This window comes from Neofelis nebulosa, chromosome 14 (genome assembly GCF_028018385.1).
Source record: "Neofelis nebulosa isolate mNeoNeb1 chromosome 14, mNeoNeb1.pri, whole genome shotgun sequence".
NCBI lineage: Eukaryota > Metazoa > Chordata > Mammalia > Carnivora > Felidae > Neofelis > Neofelis nebulosa.
Window position 1 is genome coordinate 10,115,637 of NC_080795.1, and position 22,744 is coordinate 10,138,380.

The window sequence follows — 22,744 nt, forward strand, 5'->3', positions numbered from 1 at the left end:
TTTAAAGAAGTTAATGCTCATATCGCTCTCTAGTGGACAACCATATACACTGACACTTCCTCTGTAGTGAAGGAAACCAGAAGAAGCACTCATAACTCTCACTGATGGAACCATGGACTACAGTCCTAGAAAGCTGTATAAATCCAACCCATAGAAACAGAGCCCAGTTTCCCACCTCACATTTTGGAGCCAGCAAAACCTGGACGTGGGGAAGCCTCCATTTTTTATTATAAGCCAACGCCCTGGGATATACAAAAGCAGTAAGACCACTAGGGGCAGTGTAACCAAAACAACATGAATTTGCTCCTTTGGTGAATCACAGAAGCTATACCAGGTGAGTTGTCACACAAAGGAAACTTTATTTGCAGCAAATCAGGAGATGGCAAGGAATAACTTCCAAACCCCTGACTCTTCAAGCAAGGGTGATTGGGTTTCTTTTGTTTAGGGTTAAGATGAATGTTTAGATGAGGAAGTCTTGTCATCATATGCAGAGGTGGGCCTAAGGTCATGCATGGGCCTCAAAGGAACATGCCTACACATACATGTTATGTAAATGAGGCTGGTGTTCCCTCCTTGAATGGAGATCTTAGTATTATAATGAGGTAAAGGTGATTGTTGGTCATTCCAGAGGTTACTCCATGGCCCCTCTGTGCAGGTGCAAGTCAGGGGTTTAGTTCAAACTGGTCTGGGTCATCTGGTCCAACTGGAGGTCTTGTCACATCATTCACTATTGCCTGAAGGGTGGTTTTGCTGTCCATTAGCCTGAGTTAAGAGATAAGCTGGAGAGAAGAGCTTAAGAAAAAAAAAATGTATGACAAAGGTCAGTGAGTACAAGCAGGTGGGCAGGAAAGGTCAGGTCTTGGGGTCTAGCTGGTGATAGGAGGATCCTGGGGAGGTTCCAAACCCAGAGATACTAGGATAAGTCCATTTAAGTTTTCCTGTTTTCATAGCAAACAAAGAAGAGAAACCCAGCAGCGGGTCAGATAGCTGGTCACAGCTTCTGCTTGACTTATACTGAGCAAATGTTGTTTTGGCATGGTGTGGTTGCAGGTCTGTATGTAATGTTTTTCCTCCTCTGATTGCCTTCAAGATCTCCTTAATTTTGTACTTAGGAGTTTGACAATGATGTTTTTTTTTCTTTAAAAAAATGTTTTTAACGTTTATTCATTTTTGAGAGAGAGAGACAGAGTGCAAGTGGGGGGAGGGGCAGAGAGAGAGGGAGACACAGAATCCGAAGCAGGCTCCAGGCTCCGAGCTGTGGGCATGGAGCCTGATGTGGGGCTTGAACCCACGAACTGTGAGATCATGACCTGAGCCGAAGTCGGACGCTTAGCCGACTGAGCCACCCAGGTGCCCCTCACATTTTTTTTTCTTTAATATATCTTTGGCTTATATTCTTTCATTGACTTTGGAAAATTCTTGGCTATTATCTCTTCAAATATCCTTTACACTTCCTCTCACTCTCTTCTTCTGCGACTCCAATTACAAGTGTGTTAGCTCCTTATCCCACAGTTGTTCCCTTTCCTCCCTCCTCCTCCCCTTCACCTTTCTCTTACTCCTCACCCTCCTCCTCCTCCTTCTTCTACTCCCTCTTTGTGTTTCAGTTTGTATGATTCCAGTCGACTTATTTCCAACTACACTGATTCTTTCCTCTGAAGTTTCCAGGCTGTTAGTAAGCTTATTGAAGAAATTCTTCATCTCTGATCCCATTTTTAAAATTTTATTTCTAGCATTTCCTTTGGACTGTTTGATAGTTTTTATCTTTCTAATGCAATCAGCACGCCATCAGTTAATGCCCATTGTCCATTTGTTCCATCAGATCTTTTAACATTTTAATCGTGGTTCTTTCAAATTCCCTGTCAATTCTCACATCTTGATCATCTCTGAGTCTGGATCCATTGAATGCCTTATTCCTTGAAGACGGATTGACTTTTCTTACTTTCTGTAGAAGCTATCTGTGATTATGTTTAAATTCATCCGCGTTAGCGAACAGGAAATAAGAACTCACTGTGAGAGAAGGGGGAATCTGTACTGGGGACCCTCGTCTAATTGGAGGTTTCTGGGCAAGAGTTGAGTCTGGTAGAATATGTGACGGAGGTAGAAAGGGCCTCTGAAACCAGGCCTCCGCATAAGGCAGCCAGGCTTTGGCAAAAATAGCAAAGTGCGTGAATATAAACATTTTAAAAGCCACAGAATAAAATATCAAGTCTAAGACGCACCCTGCAGCCTGCACAGGGATTCAGACAAGTAACAACATCACACGCAGCAGGGATACCTCTGGCTGTACGCAACAAAGTTTGCTCGTTTGTTTGTTTTTTTAACTAATGGGTTTCCATTTTTAAGACAAGTTTAGGGTTACCAAAGAAATGAGCAGAAAGTAAAGAGTTCACATATACCCCCTCCCAGTTTCCCCTATTATTTTTTTTTTCAACGTGTTTTTTTTTTTTTTTTTTTTTATTTTGGGGACAGAGAGAGACAGAGCATGAACGGGGGAGGGGCAGAGAGAGAGGGAGACACAGAAGCGGAAACAGGCTCCAGGCTCTGAGCCATCAGCCCAGAGCCCGACGCGGGGCTCGAACTCACGGACCGTGAGATCGTGACCTGGCTGAAGTCGGACGCTTAACCGACTGCGCCACCCAGGCGCCCCCCAGTTTCCCCTATTATTATCTTGCATCAATGTACATTTGTTGTAACTGATGAACCAATGTTGATACATTATTATTAACTAAAGTCCTTGGTTTACATTGGGATTCGCCCCCTGTGTTGTATAGTTCTATGAGGTTTGATGAATGCCTAGTGTCATATATCCGCCATTAGGACATCATATTCCTAGTTTCATGGCTCCACCTGTTCATGACTTCTTTCCTGGCAACCCCCTGGCAACCACGGATCTTTTTACGGCCTGTACGGTTTTGCCCTTTCCAGAATGTCATAGAGTTGGAAGTATATAGTGTGTAGCCTTTTAAAACTGGCTTCTTTCACTTACAACACATGTTTAAGATTCCTCTGTGTCTTTGCATGGCCTGATAGCTCATTTCTCCTTACTGTTGGAAGATATTCCATTGTATGGATGTTGTGAAGGTTAATGTTTACATGTCAATTTGACGGGGCCGTGGAGGGCGGGCTGGAGGAGGCAGGCAGATATTAGGTTAAATATTATTCTGGGTATGTCTGTGAGGGTGTTCCTGGATGAGATTAACATTTGAGTCAACAGACTGAATAAGGCAGATGGCCTTCCCCAATGTGGGCAGGCTCCATCCAACCCACTGAATGCCAGAATAGAACAAAAAGCTGAGCAAGAGAGAATTCGCTCTCTTTGCCTGAAGGTCTTCTCTTGCCTTAGGACCCAGACTGGAACTTACATCATCAACTCTCCTCATTCTTAGGCCTTTGGACTGCAGATCTGTGGACTTTTTGTCCCAAATATACATTGAAGAGAGGAACAAAACAGCCCAGAGAGAGAGCCAGACTAACTTACACTCCTCCATATGGAACAACCTAGAAACCATATATTTACAAGGCCAGGCGAAAGCAGGGCAAATGACAAGAAGCGCCCCCCCCCATCAATTGGGACTTGTAAAACTCTACATCAGGGACATGTTCTACTTTTATTTCCAGATACATAATCAAGGTTTCTTCCAATGGTCTGCCTTAGTGCCTAGAATACAGCATTGGTAGACCCGGAGGAATTTGAGATGTATGTGGAGATGGGGTGGGTGGTGTTGCAGAATGAAACAGGGTGGAACGTGAACCCTGTTTTACTCTTGTTATCGTTTGCCTCCTGAATTCCCAGGCAAGAGTAGCCTGCAGAAACACAGATTATACGTAGAAATGTCCAGAACCATGAAGAAACATTTCAGAGCCATTATCACACCACCCACACCTGACTATTCTTAGCTCGAAATTTACCTGCCATCATTAATTTACTCAATTTGTTGGACATGTTATTTATCGGAAAGTACTGAACACTGCTAAGGTATTTTCTCCTCCTGTGTGTGTGTGTGTTTTTAATAAATGGTAAAGGGAGTTTTCAATCCCAGTTGAAAATTCTCGTGCAACTTTAAGCTAAAAAGCCAAAAGTCTAGGGTGCATCTATATTTATAAAGTCGTAAGTGGCTAAGAATTGGAGTTATATAAAACATTTATACTTCTTTTCTTTCCCAGTGGTAAGGAGTGGAAGTGGAGGGCCAGAAGGCAAAAGACACACAAGCAAAAGCAGTCAGCTGACTAAACCTTCAGGTTTTAGTTAGATCCTTTTTTTTTTTTAAAGTTTATTTATTTATTTACTTTGGCGGGGGGGGGGGGGCGGCGGGGGGGCAGAAAGAGAGAATCCCAAGGAGAGAGAGAGAATTTGTCAGCACAGAGACCAATGCAGGGCTCGAACCCATGAACTGTCAGATCACAACCTGAGCTGAAACCAAGAGTCGGATGTTCAACAAAGTGACCCACCCGTGTGCCCCTTAGTTAGATGCTTAAAGGAGAAGACGTTAAGCAGATTAGATAAAATATCCTTCCAAGTATTTGCCAGTGCTTTACAACACGTTACCTTCTACCCCAGCTTGACCCATTCATTGCTGGTGGGAATGCAAAACGGGCTGGACGCTTTGGAAGCCCATTTGGCAATTTATTACAAAACATCATACGCCATATAGTCCCATAATGGTGCTCCCAGGTGTTTTCCTAAATGAGCTGAAAACTTATGTCCACACAGAAACTTGTATGCAAATGTCTATAGCAGCTTTGTTCATAATTGCCCCAAATTGGAAACAACCAAGATGTCCTTCAATAAGTGAATGAATAAATAAACTGCGGTACAGAGAAACAGAACTAATAGAAAGTTACATATGCGTAACTTTTATTTTAATGTAGTCAACTTGTCAGCCTTTCAAAAAATATTTTTGTGCTATTTGCATGTTGGTCAAATGAATCTATCCTATCCCAACATCATAAAGGTGTAGCTACAGATATAGATAATATATCCTTTATATTTTCTTTTAAAAGTTTGAATATTTGGGGCAATAATTTTTGTCTGCTTTAGTTACCACTATATTCAAACGCCTGGAACAGTGTTGGCACAAAAAAAGGCGGGCGCTATTTGTTAAAAGAGTGGAACGAGAGGGGTACCTGGGTGGCTCAGTCGGTCGAGCAACCGACTTTAGCTCAGGTCATGATCTCAGGGTGTGGGAGTTCGAGCCCCGCATCGGGCTCTCTGCTGACAGTACAGAATCCACTTCAGATCCTCTGTCCCCCTCTCTCTCTGCCCCTTCCTGGCTCATGCTTACTCTCTCAAAAATGAATTAACATTTGTATGTATATAACAAAAAGAGCGGAACGAGAGGAAATGTTCAGGGGAAAACAAAGTAAAAATGGAAAATCAGAATCGTGAGGGGGAACTGCAACGTCTTTGATTTGTGAGACATAGAGCAGGGCCACGAGGCATACTTTTCAGCACTTCGGATTGATTGGAAATCAATGGGTGCCCATGTCGGGCACGATAAATCCTTGTGTTTGGCCATTATCCAACACAAAGTGAAAGAAGATAGCTACTGTCTGACTCAGCCACGACGTCAAATCAGGAAATAATGACACACAAAGACGGCACTGTCACGCACGGTGGCTTCACCCAGCTGCTCAGAGATCACCATTGACGAGTTCCAAACTGGTTACTAAGTTGACAATGTGTCTACCCTGTTGGTAGGTTTGTTTAACGAATACTTTTATGGCATCTTTCTATTGTGTTTGCTTTTCATGTAGCATGAGACAAGTTTTACTTTGGTTTTAAAATGGTAAAGATAGGGGCGCCTGGGTGGCGCAGTCGGTTAAGCGTCCGACTTCAGCCAGGTCACGATCTCACGGTCTGTGAGTTCGAGCCCCGCGTCAGGCTCTGGGCTGATGGCTCAGAGCCTGGAGCCTGTTTCCGATTCTGTGTCTCCCTCTCTCTCTGTCCCTCCCCCATTCATGCTCTGTCTCTCTCTGTCCCAAAAAATAAAATAAACGTTGAAAAAAAAAATAAAATAAAATAAAATAAAATGGTAAAGATAATCTAAGTTTTAAGCTGGTGGGCCCGGTGATGTTATTTCTGGCTCTCATAAATTTTAATCCAAACATAAATTCTCCTCTTCAGGTATTCTATTTTCCTTCAGCTCCTGAGGAGACACTTTCCATAACCCTGACAGCTATGGCCTTCAAAGCAGCATTGGCAATGACATTAATTACTTTCATTAGATCAACATTCATTGTTCTTTGAATCAATGTAAGAACTGCCTAGTATTTTCCTGCTACTAGTGGTACGATGTGGTCCCATCATCCTTGGGCTAAGAACCAAGGCAGGTATGTTTCAGAAGCTGTAATGACAGAAACCTGGGTTCCCAAACTGAGCCAGTAAAATCTCCTGTAGGATTAGCACCATAGAGAGGGAGGATGTGAATCACTGGATAAGTTAGACGTTGACATCTGGTCAGAAGAAACATAGAGAACTTCTGTGGATGTGAAACTTCTGGGCAGAACTTACATCTTGATATACCACAGGACTCTGATATCATGCCCAAGGACTGAGGCATAGTTTTCGTCTCTTATTATCTTACCTTTATCAATTCTGCTTCCTCTGTGACATACACATTTAGCATACCATGACTCATTATAAAACATGACTTCCCAATTTATCTGAACATGTTGCCTCATGTTACTGGTTGTCTGTATCTGGTCCACAATGCCTTTTGGCTGGGCACAAGTGTCACGGCAGATAAGCCGTATTAGCTAAATAGTGACGGTTCCGACACATGCACCGTGAGTTGTCCAAGCTGCAAACCTGACCCCGAATTCCCCCAGTCCCTACCCCACCCCACTGCCCCACCCCTATCCCTTCCCTCCTTTCTACCTGGATCCCAGGCCCCGTCCTGCCCCGCATCCAGTCCTACAGCCAGATCAGAGTTTATGGTTTCCTATGCTTTCTTAGTCCAGGTTGCATGCTTCTGTTGGTCATGGAGCTTTTAATGACTGGAGGCAGTGAAATCTTTCCACGTGGTATTCCTATCACACCACACAAATATGAAGTTAAAAAAGAATTTCTTTACAAATTCTATCCCTGGGAGTAGTATCAGTGAGTGCTTAGTGAATATTTTGCCTTGTGGATGAAAATATTTAACCTATACTCAAATATTGTTGGCTGTATTCTGGTACACTTTCTCACTCTGTCCACAGGGCAGTCATCTAGATATTGTTTTATTTTTTTTTTTAATGAAAAAAAATTATTTTTGAGAGAGAGACAGCATGAGCAGGGGAGAAGAGAAGAGAAAGAGAATCTTTTTTTTTTTTTTTTTTTGACGTTCATTTATTTTTGACAGAGAGAGAGACAGAGAGACAGAGCATGAGTGGGAAGGGGCAGAGAGAGAGGGAGACACAGAATCTGAAACAGGCTCCCCGCTCTCAGCTGTCAGCACAGAGCCCGACGCGGGGCTCAAACTCCAGACCGCAAGATCATGACCTGAGCCAAAGTCAGACACTCAACTGACTGAGCCACCCAGGCGCCCCGCGGGCATTCGAGAGAATCTTAAGCAGGCTCCACACTCAGTGCAGAGCCCAACACGGGGGCTCGATCCCACAGCCCTGGGATCATGACCAGAGCTGAAATCAAGAGTCAGAGGCTCAACTGACTGAGCCACCCAGGCGCCCCTAGACATCGTTTTAAAGTCAAACGTGTAAACACCGATTTTCATTATTATTTATTTCAATACCTTGATTACGCTCATTGGTTCCTTCAAAAGAGAGCTTGATCACTTCTCCATAGTTTGGTTTGCTCCTATATAGCTCAGCCTCTTCCCACAGATCCCTCCCAGACATATTACGGGGCGTTTTTCATCACTGAAGTCCTTGGCTAGGTCTCTGAATGGGGCCCACTCTGCAAGGGGCCGCCGGTGCACCTTCGGTCTTCCCTACGTGTAAGGGTTTGTCACATGTTGTGACTCGTGCCACTTATCGGTACAGGGAAACGGCTCTTTTTCTGGATACTGTAGATGCACAGAACTCCAGCTCTGAAGAGTAGCTGTGTCAAGAGCGACAGGATTGGGGAAAATGTACTGGAAAAGGAGAATGAAATTAAAGGGTCAACTTAAGGGGCACCTGGGTGGCTCAGTCGGTTGAGCGTCCGACTTCAGCTCAGGTCATGATCTCCAGGTTCATGAGTTCAAGCCCCGCGTCGGGCTCTGTGCTGACAGCTCGGAGCCTGGAGCCTGTTTCAGATTCTGTGTCTCCCTCTCTCTCTGCCCCTCCCCTGCTCATGCTCTGTCTCTCTCTGTCTCACAAATAAATAAAACATTAAAAAAATTTTTTTAAATAAAAAAAAATAAATAAAGGGTCAACTCAAAAACTTGGTGGATCTTAAGTTATGTTGTATTTACCACATATCCTTCTGTCAGTCCTACTCAACTCACTAAGCTTGGTGGCTTAGTTCTTAGACAGTTCATTTGGACACAGTTAATTTTCCTTTTTTGCCTAAATCTTTTGTAGCATTAATAAAGCTGTGGGGGCACCTGGGTGACTCAGTCAGTTAAGTGTCCGACTTTTGGTTCAGGCCACAGTTTCACCGTTTGTGGGTTCAAGACCCACATCAGGCTCTGTGCTGTCAGCCTGGAGCCTGTTTACGAGTCTTTCTCTCTCTGTCTCTTTCTCTCTCTCTCTCAAAATAAATAAATAAACTTTAAAATAAACTTAAAAATAAATAAATAAATAAATAAATAAATAATAAATAAATAAATAAGGTTGCAAATTCTTCTTCTGGGTTTGTTCAGTAAATTGCTATCACATTGTTTCCCCAGTTTATGTAAACAAGGATTTATAAAGACTAAGCAAACAAGTAAACTTTGATTCTATTTAAAAAAATTTTTTAATGTTTATTTTTTTTTTTGAGACAGAGAGAGCGAGCGAGCACGAGTGGGGGAGGGGCAAAGAGAGAGGGAGACCCAGAATCCGAGGCAGGCTCCGGGCTCTGGGCTGTCCGCACAGAGCCCCACGCGGGGCTTGAACTCACGAACCTCGAGGTCCATGACCTGACCCGAAGTCACATGCTTAACCGACTGAGTCATCCAGGCGCCCCAAGTAAAATTTGATTCTAATCTGAATAATAAATGATTAAAATAAAGTCTATTAATTCTGTTAAAAATGGTTAGTAACCATCAATATTTGGTATGTGTTTTGTTTGTTAAATTTAATTGATATAGGGAAAATAATACCCTCAGATAATTAATTTAGAACTCTTGTTTTTTTTTTCTTTGCTCCTGAGTAATTTAAAAGACTAATTATAAATTTCCAAATGGAAAGAATGTATTTTGTTTTGATTTTTTATTATTTTGTTGTGAATTTCCACATTTTCTACATTATGGTCCAAGAATGTGGTCTTATGTGAATTCTGATCTGGGGACTCTAAATTCTTCAGTGTGGCCTAATGTATCATCAGTTTTGGTAAGTATTCCATGTGGATTTCAGTATAAGGCTCTTTATAGTGAATTGGCAAACAAAACTAAGGGTCTGAACAAACAAAACAAAACTGACTGAGCCACCCATGTAAAATGGGTTAATTACATGAAAATTTTTACATGTTAATGTAAATTGTTAATTACATGAAAATTTTTAAATTTTTGCTGTTCTCAGTTTGATATTTTTATTTCTCCGTTATAATTAACTTTCCTACTCTGGTTGGGGATTTCTCATTTTCTCCTTGTCATTCTGTCAAGTTTGTTTGCTATACATTTGAAGGTATATTGATAGGTACATTAGTTGTTCATCAATAAGGGATGCCTTCTCACTAATAAAGATTTTTGCCATATAGTCCAGTTGTTTTCATTTTTATAGTCATACTTTTCTTTATATTAGTGTTTGCCTTGTATATCTTTCTCATTCTTTTTGTTCGCTTTTTTTTTTTTTTTTTTTTAATTTCAGAGGGAGAGAGAGCATGACTGGGTAGAGGGACAGAGGGGCCAAGGGAGAGAGAGAATCTCAAGCACGCTGCATGCTCAGTATGGAGCCCAATGTGTGGCTTGATCCCACGACCCTGGGATCATGACCTGAGCCAAATTCAAGGGTCGGACACTCAACCAACTGAGCCACCTAGGCATCCCTTTTTGGTCCCTTTTTATTTTTAATGTATGATTTTTGAATATTGAAGAGTTAGAATTTGTTTTTACCCCACTATGAGAGCTTCTGCCTTTTCTTTCTTTTTAAAGTAGGATCTAAGCCCAACGTAGGGCTCAAACTTACAACCTGAGGTCAAGGGTCACATGCTCTACCCACTGAGCCAGCCAGACATCTCTGAGAGCTTCTGCCTTTTAATTGGATGAAATTATTGTATGTCTACTTTGTTTCTCATATCTTCCCATCCTAGTTTTTGTTTGCCAATTATCACTCTTTCCTATTCCTCATCCCCTTCCTACCTTTGTTGGACTGAGGATTTTTTTCTCTGCATATTTAATTTCATTCTCTTTTATGGCATATATATAGACAGATAACTGTATCTATATAGATGGATCGATATATCTATCTTCCTAGCACCTAACATATACATGATGTATTAATAGAATAGTGCTTATACTCACATGTTTAATGCACTTACTTAATTTGTAGTCTTCTAGTAACATCTAGAGATATTCAGTGTCTTTTTATGTTCTCAAACGTGATTTGAGCATGGTTTGACTTCCCTCCTTCCATTCCAGAATCTTCTACGTGCAGATAATGTGCAAGGTAAGTTCCAGTTTGTTGTGTTAAAGTTTTGGCTCTTTTCACATTTTATACCAACAAGTAGACTTTCTGTATCTTGCTAGTATTACCACTATTTTTCACATCCCACACACATATCCCTCACTTTTCAAGTCGCTGTTTAATTTCCTAGAATATATGCCCAAACAATTCTTCTAGGAAGAATGAGTGGCTATGCCCCTTAGCCTGCTTATCCATGAGGGCTCCTCAGTTTTTCCAGGAACCACTTAGCTGGAGCAACGTCTGGCTTACCTGCTCCAGTTTCCACACTGAGAATTCTATCTGTGAGGAGGCCGCAATCGCCCTTTGTCCACCTGGGAAGAAGGAGAAGAAGAAGTGTGCCTGCTCTGTACCCAGATGCCCATGGATAATTCTAAATATTCCAAGAACTCTCTCCTGCTTCTCGTACTTACTTCTTTGGCCTTGGAGTTGCCGTAAAATGTCCACACCCTCAAACTGAAGCTTTTCTGCATATCTTCCGGGCTACAGTTTTCTTGGGTGAAGGAACATGGCACTTTAACACTTCTGTCCATCACTTGGCTGCTTCTGAGTGTCCCAGGGGAAGAGTCTGTTTCTGTTTAACTAGGACCTCCCTCGCTGCACTCACAACAGCAGAGCGGTCTGCCGGTTGAGTCAGATGCGGCTCTGGTGAGCTGTGTCCAAAGCCCAGAAGCTAAACGGTGTCATGGTTTCATAGTGGCCATATGTACAGGGTGGTACAGTAGACTCAGTGATGACTTTCCAAGGATGTCCATGGAGTAATGCCCAGAATTGGCCAAAGTGTTAACGTACATGGTAAAAGGAACTTTGCGGTTGTGATGAAGGATCACATTAAGTTGGAAAGAACGTCCTGTACAGTATTACCAACGTGGGCCCAATGTAATCATGAGACTGGGGAAAGGGTTACAGTCAGAAAGGCAGATGTGGCCACAGAAGCTAAGTTCAGAGACATGAACTTTGAAGATGGAGGAAGGGACTTGAGCCAAAGAACGCAGGCAGCTTGTAGAAAAGCAGGGAAATGAATTCTCCACTACAGCCTCCAGAAGGAACACAACTCTGCCAACACCTTGAGTTTAGCCCCTAAAACCCCATTTCCGCCTTCTGACCTCCAGAACTGTAAGGTAATATATTGGTGCTGTCTTAAGGCACTAAGTTTGTTATGCTTTGTTATAGCAGCAATAGGAAACTAATGCAGTGGCATCTTTCTCCAGCAATAATGACTCTTTGGGTGTGGGTTCTCTATGCCCCATGCTCCCTTCAAGGTAGGGTGGTCCAAGCCAAAGCTCTTCAGAGAAACCTGTTTCCTCTTCCTTGCCCTAGAGTCAGAAGAACGGGCAGGTGCCAGTTACCTTACAAATGGGAATCCGTGGAGGTTTGTGCTTCAGTGGAACAATGCTATTGGGTTGTGTTGGCTACTATAAAGGCAGAACAACCCAGGAAAGTCATTGGGACTGGTGAAAGATGAAATCAGGGATGTGGGAAGAAGAAGCAAGTAAAAGAAAGGGCCTCTGCCCTGATGAACCACGCCGGAGAGCTGGGTGGAAGGCATAGTCTCACTGGCTAGATTCTCTACCCCGGCTGTGAGACCACAGGATAAAGAAATCTCCAGATTATTTCCTGAAAGTTCTTCACCCCAGCTATTACATCTAGAAGCAACCTGCTCTTGCAGATATGTGTCAATGCTTCATAAGCACAAGTTGACCTCTGGATACTGGGCCAAGGCCAGTCCCCGGACCCGACCTCCCAGACCCAGACATGCCATCCCTTCACTTCTCTCTCTAAGAGACAGAGAGAGGGACAGCGAGACGGAGACTCATCGGCAGAGCTGGCTCACCCTCTACCTTTACAGTAACTCTATTTCAGGGGCCTTATTCCCCATATCTAGTCTGGTTGATCTGGGAGATCCCCATAACTTCAAATCTTACAGAACAAGAATTAGAACACAGCTTCCTTGCCTCGAAAAAGTCTCTGAACTCTTTAACTGCTTCTTGCCCCTCCCCACACAAGAAAAATGTGCTTCCAGGTGATTTTCCTGTCCCTGGGGTCGACTGTGAAGCACGTAGCAATTATAAAGAGAGCAAGTGAACCAAACGTAATTTTTGACTGTGTACCCTTCCATGGTTGGGCAGGAATCCTTACTCTGACTTTCCATGAATTCTTCCGACGAACTTTGCCCCTCATGCTGTCGTGTATCTTTAATGGTAGAAATCAAGTGACACGGTTCCTGGCATATTAAAAATGCCCAGTACACATGAATTACTTTGAAGTTATACTGTAGCAGAGAATACTGATTGCTTCACCATATCCATTCTCCCTTCTTTAATAATAAAACCCTAGGAAGTGTGTTTGGCTAGAAGAGGATATCTCTTAGACCCTTAGCAATTAGATATGGCCAGTGAGATGTAACTAAGTATTCTCTGAGGCTTAGCTCCATAAAAGGAGGGGACCTGCCTTTTGGCAGGTCTTCTCTTCCTTTTTCCTGTGTTTGGAGTATGAACATAGCGGCTGGAGCAGAGCAGGACTCTTGCGTCATTTACTTCTAGATTATTTTTATGTGAGAAAAATTAACGGCTCTATTGTTTAAGCCACTTTATTTTGGATTTCTGTGGGCAGCTAAATATAATCCTGACCAAATCAAGCATATTTTTCCTTGCCCGTAGAGAACAGAAGAAAAGAAACATGGAGAGAGGACGGAGGAAATGGCAGAGGGTGGGGGCGGTGGGCGGAAAGGAAAACAAAACAGTGTTAAGATTCTAGGGGTGGTGTATTCCCTGAAGTCTTTCAAAGAACAAAAGGTACATATGTGTGCTGCTGTCACACGTGTGTTGGCGACACGAATTAGCTCATACGCAACTGGTAAGCAGGGAAATGGTATCAGTGAAACAATGGTGAGGTCACTTTGGTTCATAAACCATTTTTCCTGCATGTGATTTCCAAGAAATCAGGAGCAAACTTTCTCCACAATGAAAGCAAGCCTTAGCAATACATGAACGCCATAAGAAAAATCCCACAAGGTATCTTCCTTTCGCGAAAGCAAGGGCTGGGGTGGTGATTCCAAGAACTGCTACACATTTTCCAACATTAAACTTTTTGATGAAGTTGTGAAGACAGATAAGGAAGTTGCAACAATATTTCCTTCTATATTAAAAAAAAAAAAAAAAGATGAAGCCTCCTGAATCAGATGTTTCATTTTGATAATCTGGTCTCTTGCAAGCAAATGACCTTTTGTTTTAAGGAAGAAAGTGCAAGCCACCAAGTTCAAACGCTACCCAGGGCAAGCTGCTAGTGGAGACTAACTGAGCCTTAAAAAAAAAAAAAAAAAAAAAAAAAAAAAAAGATGTTTGTTGTTTTGTTAGTGCTCCTGTTATAAAGTTGCATGGCATGGTCTGCCCCTAACCCTATTTATCCCATATGCCTGTTATTTTTAGCACATGTTTTTGTAGAATGCAAAGCTTTAAGTGAATGCATACATGATTTTATACATATAAAAAAATTAGATGTTAAGAAAACAATAAGAATAGCTCTAGAGCAAACTATAACTGATAAAGTATTCCTCTTCCACATCTTAGCACCAATTCTTTAGCCCAGCTTGGCTTTCCAACCCGCTTCCTTCTATAATTTCATTTCTCTTATCATCTAGAATAAAATCTTGAAAAACGCCAAGCCTTAAACATTTTACCCTCCATGCTCCTTTTCTCAGGAGGCTACTAGGGGAAATACTCTTGCAGATTGCGAGCATGAATGGAGGCATGTAAGAGTGAGGGGCTCAGGGCAGGAAAGCAGTGGGGTAAGGTCTAAGGCGATGGTGACGGAAGGTCCCGGAAAACCTCTGGGGCTAACACAAGACAAATGGCTCAGACGGGCTTCCTTGGAAATGCAAAGGAGGGGATCCGCTTGTGCCTATGGAAAAGTAACATCTAAAGGTATTTTGCAGCTCTACTGGGGACACCAGGAAGAATCAGCGGTAAGACCACAGACAGCCAGTCCTGACTTGACTCAAGAAACAAGAGACAGGACAACACTCGCACCTCCCACTATACAGTGTGGGTCACGCATCCTACGCTGGCCATTAGGACTGAAGAATAACAACATGGATGTCATCCTGTTACATTTCAAGAGTTCCAGTAACAGTCCTGTGCTTTTAATAGGAGATTTACTTGCCCTGAGCCCATGGGATATTTTGTGCTTTTGTGCCGGTGGCCTAGCTCAGAGGGTTTCCCTCCGTCCTAAAACCCTGGTCAGGAAGCATCATCTCTGCACATTTTCCAGAGGTATAAAATTCTGATCGTCTAGTTGCTCTTTTTGAGTGTGCTTATCTAGACCTTTGGCTTCAAATAACAATAGTACACCTGTTTCTCTCAATTTCCTATGCCCAGCCCCGATCTTGCTCCTGAAAGATTCCTTGCGAATCTTATATGCCTCTTTGACGGATACTGGGTTTATTGTGATATAGGCCTCCCTTGCAAAAGGTGGGCCTTCATAAGGTCAATCACTGAAGAAGAGGCTGATCCTTGGAGAGGAAACAACCTCTTAAAATATATACAGGTGAATACCTATTCTTTTCAAACTATTCCAAAAAAAATAGAAGAGGAAGGAAAACTTCCAAATGGATTCTCTGAGGCTAGTAGTACCCTGACACCCAAAACAGATAAAGACACCACAAAAAAGGAGAAATACAGGCCAGTATCTCTCGTGAATATAGATGCAAAAATTCTCAACAAAACAGCAAACTGAATCTGACAAGATATTAAAAAAAAAAAAAAATCATACACCATGATCCGGTGGGATTTATACCCCGGATGTAAGGGTGGTTCCATATTTGCAAAGCAATCAACGTGATCTATCACATCAAGAAAAAGGAAAAATACCGTGTGATCATTTCAATAGATGCGGAAAAAGCATCTGACAAAGTACAACATCCATTCATGATAAAAACCCTCTGCAAAGTAGGTCTAGAGGGAATATACTTCAATATAATAAAGGCCTTATGTTAGAAACCCACAGCCAACATCATGCTCAATGGTGAAAACCTGAGAGCTTTTCCCCTAAGGTCAGGAACAAGACAAGGATGCCCACTCTCACCACTTTTTTTCAACATGGTACTAGAAGTCCTAGCCACAGCAATTAGACAACATTAAGAAACAACAGGCATCCAAACTGGTAAGGAAGAAGTAAAATTCTCACTGTTTACAGATGAGGTGATAGTATATATATAAAACCCTAAAGACTCCACCACAAAACGACTAGAACACATAAATGAACTCAGTAAAGTTGCAGGATACAACATTATCGTACAGAAATATGTTGCATTCCTATATGCTAATAATAAAGCAGCAGAAGGTGAAAGCAAGAAAATAATCCCATTTACAATTACACCGAAAATAAAATATCTAGAAATAAACTTAACCAAAGACGTGAAAGACACCTGTACTCTAAAAACTACAAAATACTGATGAAAGAAATTTAAGATGACACAAAGAATAGAAAGACATTCTATGCTCATGGATTAGAAAAACAAACACTGCTAAAATGGCCATACTACCCAAAGCAATCTACAGATTTAATGCAATCCCTATCAAAATACCAACAGCATTTCCCACAGAGCTGGAACAAACAATCCTAAAATTTGTCTGGAACCACAGAAGGCCTTGAATAGCCAAAGCAGTCTTGAAAATGAAAAACCAAACTGGAGATATCACAGTTCCAGACTTCGAGTTACATTACAAATTGGTAATAATTAAAATAGTATGATACCAAGCATAAAAATAGACACAGAGATCAACAGACTGGAAGAGAAAGCCCAGAAATAAGCCCACAATTATATGCTCACTTAATCTTTGACAAAGGAGGAATGAATATACAAAGGGGAAAAGTCTCTTCGACAAATGGTGTTGGGAAAACTGGACAGCTACACACAAAAGAATGAAAGGGGACCACTTTTTTTCACTATACACGAAAATAAATTGACAATGGATTAAAGATCTAAATGTGAGGCCTGAAACCATAAAAATCCTAGAAGAAAGCACAGGAAGTAATGGCTCTGACATTGGCCACAGAACATTTTTCTTTTCTTTTTTCTAAAAAAATTTTTAAAAATGTTTATTTTTTTTTATTTTTTTAATGTTTTTATTTATTTTTGAGACAGAGACACAGCATGAGCAGGGGAGGGGCAGAGACAGAGGGAGACACAGAATCTGAAGCAGGCTCCGGGCTCTGAGCTGTCAGCACAGAGCCAGACACAGGACTGGGAACTCACAGACCATGAGATCATGACCTGAGCCAAAGTCAGATGCTTAACCAACTGAGCCACCAAGGTGGCCCTATGGGACATTTTTCTTAGGCAAGGGAAATGAAAGCAAAAATAAACTATTGGGACTACCTCAAAATAAAAAGTTTCTGATAGCAAAACAAAACAAAACAAAACAAAGCAAAAACAAACAAAAAGGCAACCTATTGAATGGGAGACAATATTTGTACATGGCTTCTCCAATAAAGGGTTAATATCCAAAATACATGAAGAACTTATACAGCTCAAACCCAAAAAACAGATAATCCAATTTAAAAATGGGCAGAAGACATGAACAGACATTTCTCCAGGAGACATCCAGATGCCCCACAGACGTGTGAAAAGATGCTCAACATCACTCATCATCAGGGAAATGCGAATCAAAGCTAGAATGAGATACCACCTCACACCTGTCAGGCTAAAATCAAAATCATAAGAAATCACAAGTGTTGGTGAAGATATGGAGAAAAAAGAACCCTCTTGCGCTGTTGGTGGGAATGCAAACTAGTGCAGCCACTGCAGAAAGCACGGTGGAGTTTCCTCAAAAAGTTAAAAATTGAACTCCTGTATGATCCAGTAGCTACACTACTGGGTATTTACCCCCCAAAAATACAAAAACACTAATTCAAAGGGATCCATGCAACTCTACGTTTATAGCAGCATTATTGACAATAGCCCAAATCGGGAAGCAGCTCAAGCACCCATTGACTGAGGAATTGATTAAGATGTGGTGTATATACCTATACTATAAATATTATTAAAAAATGAAATCTTGCCATTTGCGACACCATGGATAGAGCTAGAGAGTGTAATGCTAAGTAAAAGAAGTCAGACTGAGAAAGACAAATAGCCTGTAATTTCACTCATATTTGGGACTTAAGAAACAAGACAGAAGAACTGAGGTAAATGAGAGAGAGAGACAGAGAGACCAAGAAGCAGACTCTTTACTAGAGAGAACAAACTGATGGTCACCAGAGGGGAGACGGTGAGGAGATAGATGAAGTACTTGATGAGGATTAAAGAATATGCTTATCATGATGAAAAAACAATTAAAAATACACATGCAAGTGAGATCATGAATTCCTCCCTCTGGCCTTGTTTTGTTTCTTTTCATTGCACAATCTGCCGCTTAACTTGCGGTTTTGAGTTACTTCCCTGTGCAATCTTTTGGAATGCATTTTCCGTGACAACAAGGAATCCAAACTTATGTTAAAAATCTACCGGTTGGAGTGGTTAAGAATGCAAATAATACAGCCAGGTGACAAAGTGTTCAAGGGATATCTTCTGAGCCTGGCGACATGAGCAGGCAAAACATTTTTTAAAAACCTGTCTCAACTTACTTTTTGGTCCGGCAGCTGAAACATCCTATCGACACTGATGATTACAGAACTCTTAAGTTCTGACTTGTTAAAATGGGAACAACAGGGGCACCTGGGTGGCTCAGTCGGTTAAGCGTCCAACTTCAGCTCAGGTCATGATCTCGCGTTCCGCGAGTTCGAGCCTGGCGTCGGGCTCTGGGCTGATGGCTCAGAGCCTGGAGCCTGCTTCCAATTCTGTGTCTCCCTCTCTCTCTGCCCCTCCCCCATTCATGCTGTGTCTCTCTCTGTCTCAAAAATAAATAAACGTTAAAAAAAAAATTTTTAATGGGAACAACAATGGGAACGTGGATCCGAGGAACCAAAAAATATGGTAACTCTAGACGTGTAGAAAAATAGCCGTTCCCCGGGCACAGCGCCAGGCATCAAAGACCATTTCCAGCATAGACCCAGCCCTCAGGAAGTTTCTATAAGATGAAGTAATGATGACATAGAAGAAACGATAGGGAAGAAAAGCAAAGACAAGGCCATTTCTGATGACGTGCAAAATTACATACGAAGGCTATCGAAAGAGCTGAAGGATGAGGGAGCCATCCAAAGGTCAAGTTACTACAACTGCCTCATTATCCACACGCGAGAGACTGAATGATTGAAACTGTAGTAATTTTCCATATGAGTACAGTTCAGAAATTATGCATTTTCCTGGCTGTGTAAATGCAACTGCTACGGCTCATTCTGAACATCTGGAACGCTTTTGGCCACGCGAAACTTGGAACAGAGCATTTGGCATCCTTGTGAAGGGTGTGTGCTTTCACCGTTTAGGGAGGAATCCCAGAGAGAATGCCACAGTTAAAAGCAAATACCATTTGTAATATACCGAAAGAGTACTGGCCTGTGAGATAGAGGAATACCCAGCTGATAAATGATGGAGCCCAGGGTAACCTAAATGTCAATGTGGCACATCTCCTGCGAAATGCGGATGCATTCAGAGACTTTAATGATTTTACTTGCTTAATAGAACCCAGACGCTCCTAACTATTCCAGGTATTATTAAACATTAAATTGAATTTGAGTGGACACAACATATTATGGTGTTCTTTCAATAATCGTTACGGACACTGGTGTAGAAAGAGCCGTGTCCTTTTATCAACATGGCTATTTCGCATGCGCTACAGTAAATTCTTGTATATTGCTGACCATCTCCTCATATTTTCTGTTATAAGAATTCTGTATCCAGTGCACTACAGTGTATTTATATTTCTTGCCTCGGAAGTGTTATTCATCAGGGTCAGTGAAAGAATATAGAAAATAGAACCTTGAAACAAAGCAAATGACCCAACTGACAGTTGAAACTCTTTTTTTTAAGACTCACTTCACATTAGCTTTGCTTTAAAACTTTTCAGTAGCCCCCTAGAATATTTCTATTTTGTGGAGGAGAGGGCTTTCTAAATGAGATGAAATGTATTTTAATTTCTTAGGGAAGCGGAATTCAACACACACCTTTGAAATGAGAGTCAAGTGCCATGATGTAAGTTAATTCAACTATATTTAAGAGTTATGTTCAACTTATTGGTATGTCATCCAACCATACTTTTATTACCTGTGAAAGGTGTGGCTCATGACTGTGATGGAATATTTATTTATTTATTTATTGGGGGGGCCGGGGAGAGACTCTTAAGCAGGTTCCACGCCCGGTGCAGAGCCCCAAGCAGGACTAGATCTCACAACTGTGAGATCCTGATCTGAGCTGAAATCAAGAGTTGATGGCTTAATCAACTGAGCCACCTAGGCACCCCTGTGATGGAATTTTTAGTGCAGACGACCAGTTCAACATGACGAAATCACCTATGATGAAGGAATTTTAAACACAGCTTTGTAAAAGAAGGCAAGAACACCAATCCAAAGGAATACATGTGCCCCTATGTTTATAGCAGCATTATTTACCATCGCTAAGATATGGAAGCAAACCCAGTGTCCATCAATTGATGGATGGATAAAGCAGATGTGGCATATATTCACAATGGAATATTATTCAGCCATAAAAAGAATGAAATCTTGCCATTTGCAATGACAAGGATGGAGCTAGAGGGTGTGATGCTTAGTGACATAAGTCGGTCAGAGAAAGACAAATACTATATGATTTCACTCATACGTGGAGTTTAAGAAACAAAACAAGACAAATAAGCAAAGGGGGGGAAACATCACTGTATGTTAACTAACTGGAATTACAATTAAAACTTAAAAGTAGCTTTGTAAAAATTGTGAATACCTGGGAAAAAATGGTAATTTAACAACAGAGACGATTATTATTTACACATCAGTGTTCTATTGTAAAATAACCAGTCACACTACATCCAAACTTAAGAAGTAATATTTACTAAGGAATAATTATTCACTCTTCGCAAGTGTCTTTACACTTACTTCAATGTTCTTTTGAAATAGGGAGCAACCCTTGCATATTTAAGAAGTAACTGAATTGACATAATATTATTCACATATTTGTTTTCCAGGAAGGTATTCTCTTTTAAGTGAGATTCTCTAGAATGTACGTAAATTTGTTCCAGAAAAGTCAGCTGAGGAGGGTTTTAAGTGGTGGCTTCACTGTTCAATAAAACATTGTTCATAACCTCGTTGATGCAAAACCCTGAGGAAGGAAATGTGTTCCGGAATGAAGGTTAACATTATAAAGAGTTTAGGGCAGTCCAGTTAGTCATGTGGCTGAGAGTTTAAAAAGGAAGAGAAAGTTACATAATTCAATAGAGCAAGTGACCTATAAGTGATTGACTGTTTTTTGTCTTTATGGTAAAATGAAATCTTTAGAAATAGCAATAATGCTAATTAGGATAGTACTATTCATTATTAGTATTTCAAGGGCCTGAAAAAGACAAAGTTCTCAGTTCTGGAGATTGAATAAAAATGTATCATAGTCGTTCCTATCTTTACTGCTACCCATAAGCAACATTATAAACCAGGAAGAGATCCAAGGTGCAATTTTTAAATAATAGTACTATACTTTAGGCATTGCGTGGAATATAAAGAGATTTTAATATATAGTAATATCTTTAAAAAAAATTTTTTTAATGTTTATTTATTTTTGAGAGAGACAGAGACAGAATGCAAGTGGGTTAGGGGCAGAGAAGGAGACACAGAATCAGAGGCAGGCTCCAGGCTCTGAGCTGTCAGCACAGAGCTGGACGCGGGGCTCGAACTCACGTGCCGTGAGATCACGACCTGAGCCGAAGTCAGACGCTCAACCGACTGAGCCACCCAGGCGCCCCAATATATAGTAACATCTTTGGTTAGGCATACCCTACCATGGTCATTGTCAGAGCATATTCGTATTTGTGGATCTGTTTTTGTATCAGACCAAGGAAAGTAACATGTTCTGGAAAATAACATTAGCGTCTGTGGCTACCCCATGATCATGGTTTGGGCCTAAACTAATAAATAATATGTTGATCTTACTATGCCTACATAAATATTATTCAAAGATGAGTCATGTAAAGCGATATGATTACATTTCTTTTCTTGGTCAGTTTGCCTCATTTTTTCCCACTGGTTTGTACTCTAATTTCTTATTAATTCATCTCCCCTCTCCCAGAAGCAGGAACCTCTTGCTATGTTCACATACATTACTTTTCTTGGAGACATGCCGCCTAGAGCCCTCTATCATCCAGTTTCAAATGGGATCGCTCCTTTCTGGGCCTCTTACACACCTGTCATCCCAGGGTCTCCCTTCAACAACATCCTTCACCAATGTTTGCCTCTTACTGATGCTGAAGCCTCTGTGTTGTGGAAAACTTCTCACCTCCTTTGACTTGCGGTCTTATTTTTGTGCAGCAAGTGCACATTTAATTTGCCACTTACTTCCTGTCAAAGAGAGCATGAGAGAGAAACTTTATGATTGATTCTTTGTAGTATGTAGAAAAAGTCTTTCGTTCTATCACACTTGAATGATCTTGTTCGGTTCAGTATACAGTTGTCGCTTAGAAATCACTTTCCCTTAGAATTTTGAAGGCATGGCTCCATTGTTCCGTAGCTTCAAGACTTTCTGGTGGGAAGTCCAATCCATTCAGATTCTCAGTCGGGAGCTTAGGACATGTTTCTTCTACCTGGGAACCTATGCATGAACTCAGTCTCCAATGCTGTCTCCTCCTTAAACGCTGGGAACCAAGGCTGAAAGTACCAACTCTCTAATCACAAGCTTGGTCTTTCTGGCAACCAGCCTCCATCACGAAGCTATCTAGGGCTCCTTTCACATCCGGCCATTAGCTACCTCATTAGCATAACAAAGACGCACATTATCACTGGAAACTTGAAGGGTTTCTGAAGCTCTGGTCCAGGAACTGGAGACAAAGATTAAACATATAAAGACCACAGACTGTCCTATGGCCTT

At 41.4% G+C, this 22,744-nt stretch overlaps 1 long non-coding RNA gene across 1 annotated transcript; it reads right to left on the reverse strand.

Moving 5' to 3' along the window:
- Window positions 1–339: 339 nt before the first annotated feature.
- On the reverse strand, window positions 340–22,496 carry LOC131494904 (uncharacterized). The gene is made up of 3 exons (XR_009253634.1): window positions 22,065–22,496; window positions 10,999–11,060; window positions 340–792 (listed from the first exon to the last, which is right to left on the reverse strand). It is a non-coding gene; the product is annotated as an uncharacterized LOC131494904 (long non-coding RNA).
- Window positions 22,497–22,744: the final 248 nt, after the last annotated feature.